At 39.0% G+C, this 10974-nt stretch overlaps 1 pseudogene; it reads right to left on the bottom strand.

Annotated features, from left to right (window-relative positions):
• Positions 1 to 6155: 6155 nt before the first annotated feature.
• Positions 6156 to 6563, bottom strand: LOC102817389 (annotated as a pseudogene).
• Between the last annotated feature and the right edge of the window lie 4411 nt (positions 6564 to 10974).

Here is a 10974-nt window from a genome sequence, read left to right on the forward strand (position 1 = left end):
CCCATAGCGACCCTGTACAGGGTTTCCGAGGGTGTAAATCCTTACGGGAGTAGAAAGCCTATATATATATATATATACATATATATATAGTCTATATTCTTGTCCAACATCATAATTCAAAGACATCAAAATTTTTTTTAAGTTTTTATTGTGAATTATGTGTTAGTTTACATGGGTGAACATTATCTTTACGTTTATTCTATCGTATTTTGTTTCATTGCAATGATCACAATCACCTGCATGCTCATCGAACAACCAAAGACTACACCCCACATGCCTGCCTCTCAGCCACCAGCACACAGCCCCTCTCCCTCCCTGAGTCCAGAGTCCCCAGTCACTCCTTCTGTCCAGCTCATCATCACTGCCTCTCTGGACAGGATCTTGCACTTTACTTTTCTTCCTTGATGGTTCCAGGAATCTCCACTCCTGGACTGCAAAATCAGCCGCTCCCTTCCTTTTGTTACAAACATTTACATTTACCTTTCCAACATTCTGTCAGACCTGATAGCAATCATTCCCTATTGAACCACAGGAGTGCTAACCCCTCACCTTTTATCAACCCCCTCCAGACAGCTTGGAAACAATTCAGTGGAGATCTACCTTTCCCTGTGTCCTCTAGAGCTGGGTTCCCTATTGAAAGTTTATAAGCCAGTCTCTTCTTGCATTTGTAGTCCACCAATTTTGAGTAGCCAATGTCTAAGTTCCCATTGCTGTCGACTCTGTGTACCAAGGGCGTGGTAATGATCCTCACTGTAAACATTCTTCCACTCCTTTGTTATACTGCATCCACAAGCATAGATCAAGTTCAGCCACTTGTAGTGGGTTACTCTTGTTTTTTTTTTTTTCCTCTTCTTTCTTCCTCTACACATGTTCTGATCATCCAGCCATTGATGCGAGGTCATATGGGTACTATCTGCAAGTGTGGGTGTTCTTGTGCATCTCCCCTCACTTCATATCACCTGGATGCTTCACACTTTGTTCTAGTCATCTGGGACCATGTCCCTGCCCCTGGGCCCAGGAATCCCTAGGTCTCGGCATACTGCTGGTTAACAGGTCTCAATCCAGGTTAACAGGAGTTTATTGAATGTGGTTGGACTTAGTTCAAAACCTCATTGCTGTTTTTCCCCCACTTCCCCTTATCAGTGACCAATGTGGTCAGCAGCAGGACCTGCTAGTGTATTCCATTTGAGTTTCAGTCTTGAAAGGGGGTTTGCCTTGAGGGGACCTGACCACTTGCCTTGATGGCTCCCTGGGGAACAACTTGCTTGTTGTTGTAGTAGTCAATTGGACTGCTATTATTGTTTTTTAATTTTTCCTGCTGGTCTTTCTTTCAAGAAGTATCTTCTGTTCTTCCAGCTTCTCCAGACTGGTCTGCTTGTCCTTTCAAGTGGCAATGTCCCACCTCAGAAGATTCTGGATGGGGATCAGGATTCCATTTATGGTCTTGTGCAATGCAAAGGCTCTGCATGGAGTCTCCATCATTGGGCAAGTTCTAGCCCCATTTTAGGTGTTTCAGTCAGTTATAGGGTGAAGACGAACTTACAAGCTTTCTCTGGTGATGTTTCTGGCTATTCCTATCACTCCCCTTCAAGTGTTTATTTTACAATAGTAGGCAAAGGAAACCAAGATTCAAAAGACAGGCAACCATCTTAACATCAGTTCCCCACTTTTACCCATCCAAACCATGCCTCGATCTTTGTATCCCCAAGCCTTGTTGTTTCATGGTTATACTTACATCATTATTTGCATCTGTCCTATTTAGCCCATGTAAACCTGCCTAGCTATTTTCCCATCCACCTTGTTTTTCCTTTCCCCTCTTCCATGTAGTGTATGCCCCTCCCCAGCATCCAAACTATCCCATGTCTATTCCCTGTACTGTGCTCCACTATCCTGTGTCTATTCCCTACCCTGTGCTCCACCTTCCCCTCTCTCTCCTCACCCCACCCCATATACCCTGGTAAACAAAAAAATAAAAATAAATAAAGAAATAACAAACACCTCCCCCCCTTTTAGTGTGGGTGCTTTTTCTTAATCTTTTACAATAATGGTTCTATGCTGCATTACTCCATTTGTGACTGACTGATTCCACTCAGCATAATGTCCTCAAGGTTCATCCATGTTATGCAGTGGCTTGCTGCTTCCTTGTTATTCTTCAGGGTAGCATAATATTCCATTGTGTGTATATACCAAAGTTTGTTTATCATTCTTCCATTGATAGGCACTTAGTATGTCTCCATCTTTTTGCTATTGTAAATAGTGCTGCTATGAAAATTGGTGTGCATATATCTACTCATGTTATGGCTCATATTTCTTGTGGATAAATACAAAGTAGAGAAATTTCTGGATCATAAGGTATCACTATTTCTAACCTTTTGAAGAAGCACCATATTTATTTCCACAGTGATTGGACCATTTTGCAATCCCCCCAGCAATTTAGGAGGGTCCCAGTCTCTCCACATCCTCACCAACATTTATTGTCCTCTACTTTTTTGGTCATTGCTACTGTGGCTGGTGTGAGATGGTATTTCATTGTTGTTTTGATTTGCATCTCTCTAATGGGTACTGATCCTGAACATTTCTTCATATGTTTGTTTGGCTGCCTGGATCTCCTCCTTGGTGAAGTGTCTATTCATGTCCTGAGCCCATTTTTTATATGGGTTATTTGTCCTTTCTTGTAGAGGTGTTGCAGGTTCCTATATATTTTGGAAATTAGTCTGTTGTCTGATGTGTCATTGCAATGATTTTTTCCCATTCTGTGGGCTCCCTTTTTATTCTTTTGATGAAGTCTTTTGATGCACATAAGTTTTTTAATTTTTAGTATGTCCCATTGATCTATTTTGTCTACTTTTGTTTGTGTAATTTTCAAAATGTTTGGTAGTCTGTGTATTTGCTATATTAAGGCCCTCACATTTGCTCCTATTTTTTCATTGATGGTCTTTGTATAATTCTGGGATTCACATGTAGGTCTTTAATCCATGCTGTGTTAGTTTTTGTATAAGGTATGAGGTGAAGGTCTTGTTTCAGTCTTTTGCATATTGTTTTTAAATTCTGCCAGCACCATCTGTTGAAGAGACTATCTCCTCCCCATGCAATACACTTAAGTACTTTGTAGAAAATCAGTTGGCTGTATGCGGATGGGTTAATTTCTGGATTCCCAGTTCTGTTCAGTTGATCAATATATCTTTAACTATACCAGAACCAGGCTGTTTTGACCACTGTAGTCATATAGTAAATTTTGAACTCAGGGAGTGAGAGGCTTCCCACCTTCTTCTTCTTCTTCTTTTTTTTTTTTTTTAGATGAAGAAATAGCTTCAGTCTTTATTTTTCTTGAGAAAGGATAATAGCTACAAGTAGTAAGGAAATGTTTGTATTTAAAGACTGTAAACTCAACAGTCAGAAAGTTATCAAATAGGACTAATAAAATTTCTGAGAACTTGTTGATCTGAATCTATCATATGTTTCATTTTGGGACAGATTGGATATTTTAAAAGACTCTAGGAGCTTGTATGTAAAGGCATACCTATGGTATTGTGTTCTATTGACACAGTGGCTACAAAAATGGCCTCAAACATGACAACAAATGTAGTGCATAGAGTTGCTAAGAGTTGGAACGTATTCGATGCAATCTAACAACTAAGGGAATTGTATATCTTTGCTGTGTGTGGGGTCATGGAATACATTCTAGTTCCTAGCTCTGAATTTCAGGCTTTAAGCACATTTTTTGCGTAGTGGTTACGAATCGGGCTGCCAACCTTAAGGTCAGCGGTTCGAAACTACCAGCCGCTCCGCGGGAGAAAGATGAGGCTTTCTGCTCCAGTAAAGATTTACACCCTCGGAAACCCTGTACAGGGTCGCTATGGGTCGGAACCGACTCGACGGCACTTAACAACAACAACAAGCACATTTTTAGGAAATGATCCAAGTCTCTTGACTCTTATTTCCACACAATCATGCACTACCAAAATTACTTAGATTTTTATGACTGTGTATAGGGATGTTAATTTACTTCTGTCATTGTCTGTTTACCCACAAAATCCTGAAGCACAAGTGTAATTAATGTAAAATAACTGTAATTCATACAAGTGAGTTGCTCCTACAATTGTCAGTTTATTTCAAGCTTCTAGCCACCTCTTGGTGAACAATTCATGAAATAAAAGAGCCTCTAAGCAGAGAGAATAATATTTATCACTGAGTGTGCAGTTAGAAGTCAGAAAAGGAATTAGCTTCAGTCTTTTGTTATGTACAGTAAAGTTTAAGCATGGACTCCTGAGATAGCATATATGACAAAGTTCAGGCACAATAAGCTAGACATTCCTTTGGTACACTTCAACATTTTCCCTCCCCTCAGCTATTCATGCCCAGTTTTTATGTCTGAGGTAAGTGAATATATAGAGAGGAAAACGTTTAGATACTTTATAAACACTCTCACTGGTCTATGTAATCTTACATAACTTTCCTGCTGGCTCTCAAAAATGGCCGTGGGTGGTCAAGTATGATTTCAATCCATTTATTTTGTTCAGAACAGAAGTAAGCATGGAGTGTCCAACTAGTATTTTTTTTTTTTTTTTAATGCTTTATTGTGAATTATGTGATAGTTTACATGGGAGGACACCAGCTTCACATTGATCTCATTGTATATCGTTTCCTTGCCATGGTTACAATCCCTTCCATGCATCATCCATCAACCAAAGGGTATACCCCGCAAGCCTGCCCCACTGTCGTCCACACACCGCCCCTCCCTCTCTCTCCAGGTCCAAAGTCTCCAGCTGCTCCATCTCCCCATGTCATCCTCTCTGCCTCCATCCCTGGCATCACTGTTTCTCTGGGTAGGGTTTTGTTCTCTGCTCTTCTCCTTTTATGGTCCCAGGAACCTCCACTCCTAGACTGTAAGGTTAATCACTCCCCTCCCTTTGCCCCAAAATGTCCACCTTTACATTTCCAGCCCTTACAATCAGTCCTGATAACATTATTCGCTATTGTATCGCAAGAGACCTATCTGCACCTCCTTTCATCAGCCCTGACTAAGCAGAACGGATACTACTCAGTGGAGATTCTACCTTGCTCCATGCCCTCTCAATCTAGGTTCCCTCTTGAAAGCTTGTACGTCAGTCACTTCTTGCCTCTGTAACACACCCCCTCCCCATTCTATGTGGCCAATGTCCAAGTTGCCCATCCCTGTCCTCTCCGTGAGGGGAGGAGGTGGGAATGATCCTTTCTGTGAAGATTTGTTCACTCTTTTGAGCTGTTGCTTCCATAGATGTGTGTCAAGTTCATCAAGTTGTGTCAGATTATTCTTTTTCCCCTCTTCTTTCTTCTTCTGTTTGAGCTCTGATCATCCAGTCATTGAATCCAGGTCAAATGGATATTATCTGCAAATGTGGGTATACTTATGCATGTGCCCTCTCTTCTTATCAGCCAGATGCTTCACTCTCCACTCTAGTCCTCTGTGGCTATGTCGCTGACTCTGGGTATAAGACATGGCACACTGCTGGCCAACCAGGTCTCCATTTGGGCTCACAGGAATCTATTGTGCCTTGTAGGGCTTAGTTCATAGCTTCATTGCTGTTTATCCATCACTTCCCCTTATCCATGATGAAAGTGGTCACCAATCAGAGCATGCATTCCCACTGAGCCTTAGTCTTAGAAGGGGGTTTACCTTGAGGGGTACCTGACCACTTGCCTTGATGTCTCCTGGGCAAACTTGTTTGTTCTTGCTTGTTCTTCTTCTTAAGCATTGCTTTGCTGATCCTAGGTCTCTTTCCTTTCCATGTAAAGAATGTAATTCTTTTTTCCATCTCTTTGAAGAATGTCATTGGAATCTGGATTGGGATTGCATTATATGTGTAAATTGCTTTGGGCAGTGTTGGCATCTTCACAATGCTAGGTCTTCCTGTCCAGAAGCAAGGTACATTCTTCAATTTTTGCAGGTCTCTTTTGGTTTATTGTTGTAGTGTTCTGTAGTTTTCTTTTTATAGGTCTTTTATTCCTTTGGTTACATTTATTCCTAGATATTTCATGCTTTGGGTAGCTATTGTAAATGGTATTGTTTGTTTTCCTAATGTCCTTTTCAGCACTGTCATTATTATTATTTTTTTTTCCAGATGGCAGCGCTTTTATGGTTTTATTTAGCACAAATAAAACTCAAAACAGGTTGTCTATTCATTTTCTTCGCTGCGCAGCCTGGCGTTGGGATTGGTGACTCTGATGGCCAGCTGGGCTGCTCTTTCCACGATAGCTTTATGGTTCTTGGAGGAGACGTTGTGAGCAATCTCTGCACAGTAAGATTTGTTGCACATCAGCAACATCTCCAGCTCCCTGACGTTGTGGACCAGGAACTTGTGGAAGCCACTGGGCAGTACGTGTTTTGTCTTGCTGTTGCTCTTGTAACCAATGTTGGGCATTAAGATCTGGCTCTTAAATCTTCTCCATACCCTGTTGTCAACGCCTCTGGACTTGTGCCAGTTATGCTTAATTTTGATATAATGACCTGATTGGTGCCTGATGAACTTCTTGGTCCTCTTTTTGACAATCTTGGGCTTCACCAGGGGTCTGAGGGCAGCCATGATACTGGTCGAGATGGCCGCCTCCTATGGAGGCAGCACAGAAGAAGAGCTCAGCACTGTCATTATTAATATAGTGGAATCCAAATGATTTTTGGAAGTTGATCTTATACCCTGCCATTTACTGAATCTTCCAGTGAGGTCTTTTAGCTTTTTCACTGAGTCTATGGGGTTTCTATGTATAAGATCATATTGTCTGCAAACAGAAATATTTTTACTTCCTCTTTTCCAATTCAGATGTCTTTGATTTCCCTATCTTGCCATATAGCTCTGGCTAAGACTTCCAGCACAATATTGAATAGGAGTGGTGACAAACGGTATTCTTGTCTGGACTCTGTTAGAAGAAGGAAGGAAGGCTTTCAATTTCTCTCCATTGAGAGAAATGTAGGCTGTTGGTTTTGTATATATGCTCTTGAATTTCCCTTCAATTCCTACTTTGTTGAGGGTTTTTATCAGCAATGGAAGTTGGATTTTGTCAAATTCCTTTTATACATCAGTCGATATGATCATGTGGTTTCTTAATTTTTTTTCTTGTTTATATGGTGGATTACATTGATTATTTTATTAATGTTGAAACTTCTTTGCATCCCTGATATGAATCCCACTTGGTCATGATGTATTATTGTTTTGATGTGCTGCTGGATTCCGTTGGCTAGGATTTTGTTGAGAATTTTTGCATCTATGTTCATGAGGGATATTGGTCTGTAATTTTCTTTCTTAGTGACGTCCTTCTCTGGTTTTGGTATGAGGGTCATGCTTATTTCATAAAATGTATTAGGAAATGTTCCATCCTCCTCTATATTCTGGAATAATTTGAGTAGAATTGGTGACAACTCTTCCCTGAATTGGTAGAACTCACCTGTGAAGCCATCTGGACCTGAATTTCTTTTGGTTGGGAGATTTTTGATGACCTGATCAATTTCTTCTATTGTTATGAGTCTGTTCAAGTCTTCTACTTCACTCTGTGTGAGTTTAGGTAGTTCGTGTTTTTCTAAAAATGTATCCATCACTTTAAAGTTTTCAAATTTGTTGGAGTACAACTCTTCATAGTATTCTATTATTATCCTTTTGCTTTCCTTTGGTACCATTGTGACATTGCCCATGTGGTTTCTAATGCGTGTTATTTGTGTCTTCTCCCTGTTTTCTTTTGTTGGGTTTGCCAATGGTTTTTCAGTTTTATTAATCTTTTCAAAGAACCAGCTTCTTGTCTTGTTGATTCTTTCTATAGTTTTTCTGTTTTCTGTCTCATTTATTTCTGCTCTGATTTTTATTATTTCTTTTCTCTTAGGGACTGTAGGTTCTCTCTGTTGGTCTGTTTCTAGTTGCTAGAGATGCTATTTTAATGTGTTAATTTTGATTCTTCTTTTTGGATGTGCGCATTTATCACAATAAATTGTCCTCTCAGCAATGGTTTCTCTGCATCCTAAAGATTTTGGTATGTTGTATTTTCATTCTCATTTGTTTCTAAGAACTTTCTGAATTCACGTTTAATTTCTTCTATTATCCAGTCACTCTTCAGCAGGGTGTTATTCAGTCCCCATGTATTAAACTTTATTTCCTTTGTCTTCGTATTGTTGATTTCTAATTTTATGGCATTGTGGTCTGAAAAGATGCTTTGTAGTATTTTGATGTTTGTAAATTTATGAGGCTTTCTTTGTGACCTAAGACATAGTCAATTCTGGAGAATGTTCCATGTGCACTGGAAAATAATGTGTATTATGCTGTTGTTGGGTTGAATGCTGTCTACACGTCTATGAGGTCAAGTTGGTTGATTGTGCTGTTTAGTTCCTCTGTACCTTTGTCAAGTTTCTTTCTGGTTGTTCTATACTATTCAATTGACCCTTTAATCATGATATAGTATCTTTCTTTATTTCTTATGCTGGTTTTTGCCTTAAAGTTTATTTTATCAGAGATTAGTATTACCACTCCTGCTTGTTTTTATTGCTGTTAACTTGCTATATTTTTTCCCATCCTTTAACTTTTAGCTTGTTTTTGTCTTTGTGTGTTATGTGTTCTCTTGCAGGCAGCATATTGAAGGGTCTTCTTTTCTTATCCATTCAGCCACTCTCTGAAGACATCAATTCTTCTTTTATCTTTTTTTAAAAATTTATATCCTACTTCCACATGTATATGAGGTGATTAAACATATCATGGTTTGTGTCAGGCACACCTTCATTTTTAAACTGACACCTGTGTTTTTGAACTTCTTAAAGAGGCTTTTGTGGGAGATTTGCCCAATTGAATATGTTGTCTGATTTCTTGACTTTTTTTTATCATAGGTATTAAGTGTGGATCTAAGTAAAATGATATCCTTGATACTTTCAATATTTTTCCATTTATTATGATATTGCTTATTGGTCCAGTGGTGAAGATTTTTGTTTTCTTCATGTTTAGGTGTAATCCATACTGAAGGCTATTTGTAGTCTTAGATTTTTTAATTCTTGCAAAAATTTACTTGCAATGACTAGATGACTAGTCCTGCAAAATTCTATCATGTGATATCTGGCATTATTCCTATTCCCAATACCATATTTTCTAAATACTGATTCTGATTCATTGTTTCAAATCTTTGCGTTCCAGTCATCAGTGGTTATCAATGCATCTTGATGCCATATTGATCAATATCAATCTGAGGAGTCTGGTGAAAATCTTAATTCCTTTAAAATGCTTAGCTAAATTTTATTAGGTGGACTCAACATCTGTTCAACTCTAGAGGCTCAATCTTCTCACCATGTAGTTGAAAATAAAAATATCAAGATAATAGAGTTGTAAAGATAAATTGAGAAAATTTGATGAAGTGTTTTCCTTAGTTTACCTACTCAGGAATGTTTATGTTCTCACACCATTTATTTAAATAAAATTTAAAAATTAAAGCATACAATTTATGTTTTCTGTTACCAACATTGAACTCCAAAGCAAGGGAATACAAAGGGATCATTTTACAAAAGAAAATTATAAACAGTTTGCCAGTTTAAATCACTATGTTTTTACATTGAAGTTTATGAATTAATATTTGTGTGGTTGTTGTTAAGTGCCATCGAGTCATTAATGACTCATAATGATAATAAGTACAACAGAACAAAATACTGCCCAGTCCCGGAACAACCTCACAATCATTACAACACCTTAGCCCATCACTTCTGCTACTGTGCCAATTCTTCTTGTTGGGGGTCTTCCTCTTTTTCTCTGAGTCTCCACTTTACAAAACATGATATCCTTCTCAAGTGACTGGTCCTTCCTGAAAACACGTCTAAAGAATGAGATATGAAGCCATCCTGGCTTCCAGGGAACACTCTGGTTATACTTCTTGATTTGTTTGTTCTTTTGGAAGTCCATGCGTACTGACAGATGAGTGGTGGTATGAAATAATATAGATTTTCTAAAACACACTAGAAGGTTCAGTGCAGTGAATACCTATAGTCTTTGTATCTCCCAGTAAACGTTTTTGCCCTGATGGTACTGGAAAAGAGAAGGTTGGAAAAGATGCTGATATGACTCAGTTGTGATTGATTAACAGAGTTAATTGTGATTACAAATTGGAATGCTAGCATGTATATACTAGTTTGTAGATACTAGTAACAGATCATCTCAGAAGCATAAATGGAAGATTTCACTACTATCATGAAGAAAGGGCAGGAGTGAAATGTGTCCTTTGGAACCTGAGATCATTGTTCATTGAATCTCCTCAACACAGAGACGGAAAGCTGTGACACCTGAGGATTAGCAGAGCTGCAGCAGCAGAAGAAAAAAAAAAAAAACAAGCATGAAACAAGGTAGTGGGCTTCCCAGTTCACAGAGCAAATAAAGCTGAATGACTTTAAGCAGGAGGCTTACTTATAGGGTGGGTAGCCCCAGGTACTAAATTGGGGTTTCTGAGCAATGGAGCCAGAGCTGAGTGCTTTCAGGCTGAGGCTGTTCCTGAAGTGGTTTGTCCTGTGAGCATTTATCAACAGCCAGTTTAGAGCTTTGTAACACTGCTGGGGCTGGGTAGAGGTCAGGTCAAGGGACTTAGGGTCTGCCTGTGGGAACAGAACAGGAGAGGCTTTCTCAACTGAAGAACTGTGATTTGAACATTAACAAGCTGTTAATTTCCCTAATGAACTCCATAAGTATGAGTATGGTCTCTGAGTTCTGCATGGCCATTGCACTGTGGGAGAGTTGGCTGTTACCATTTTCACCATGAAGGCATCTCCTAATTTTTATTGTGAATGAAATGGCTTTTATTTTAACATTTGAACAATGCACCACATAAAGGTTATAGAGGTCAAAAGTTGTCTAGAATGAAATGGAATATTTTGACTATCAATGGGGGTTTTCCCTTTTGTTGGTCCCAACATAAATAATACAAACGTTAATTTCAATTTTCTGGATTTGAATTATAGGCTGTTTATTACCAGTTATCAGTGGCTACATA

Source organism: Chrysochloris asiatica, unplaced genomic scaffold (genome assembly GCF_000296735.1).
Source record: "Chrysochloris asiatica unplaced genomic scaffold, ChrAsi1.0 scaffold00068, whole genome shotgun sequence".
Lineage (NCBI taxonomy): Eukaryota > Metazoa > Chordata > Mammalia > Afrosoricida > Chrysochloridae > Chrysochloris > Chrysochloris asiatica.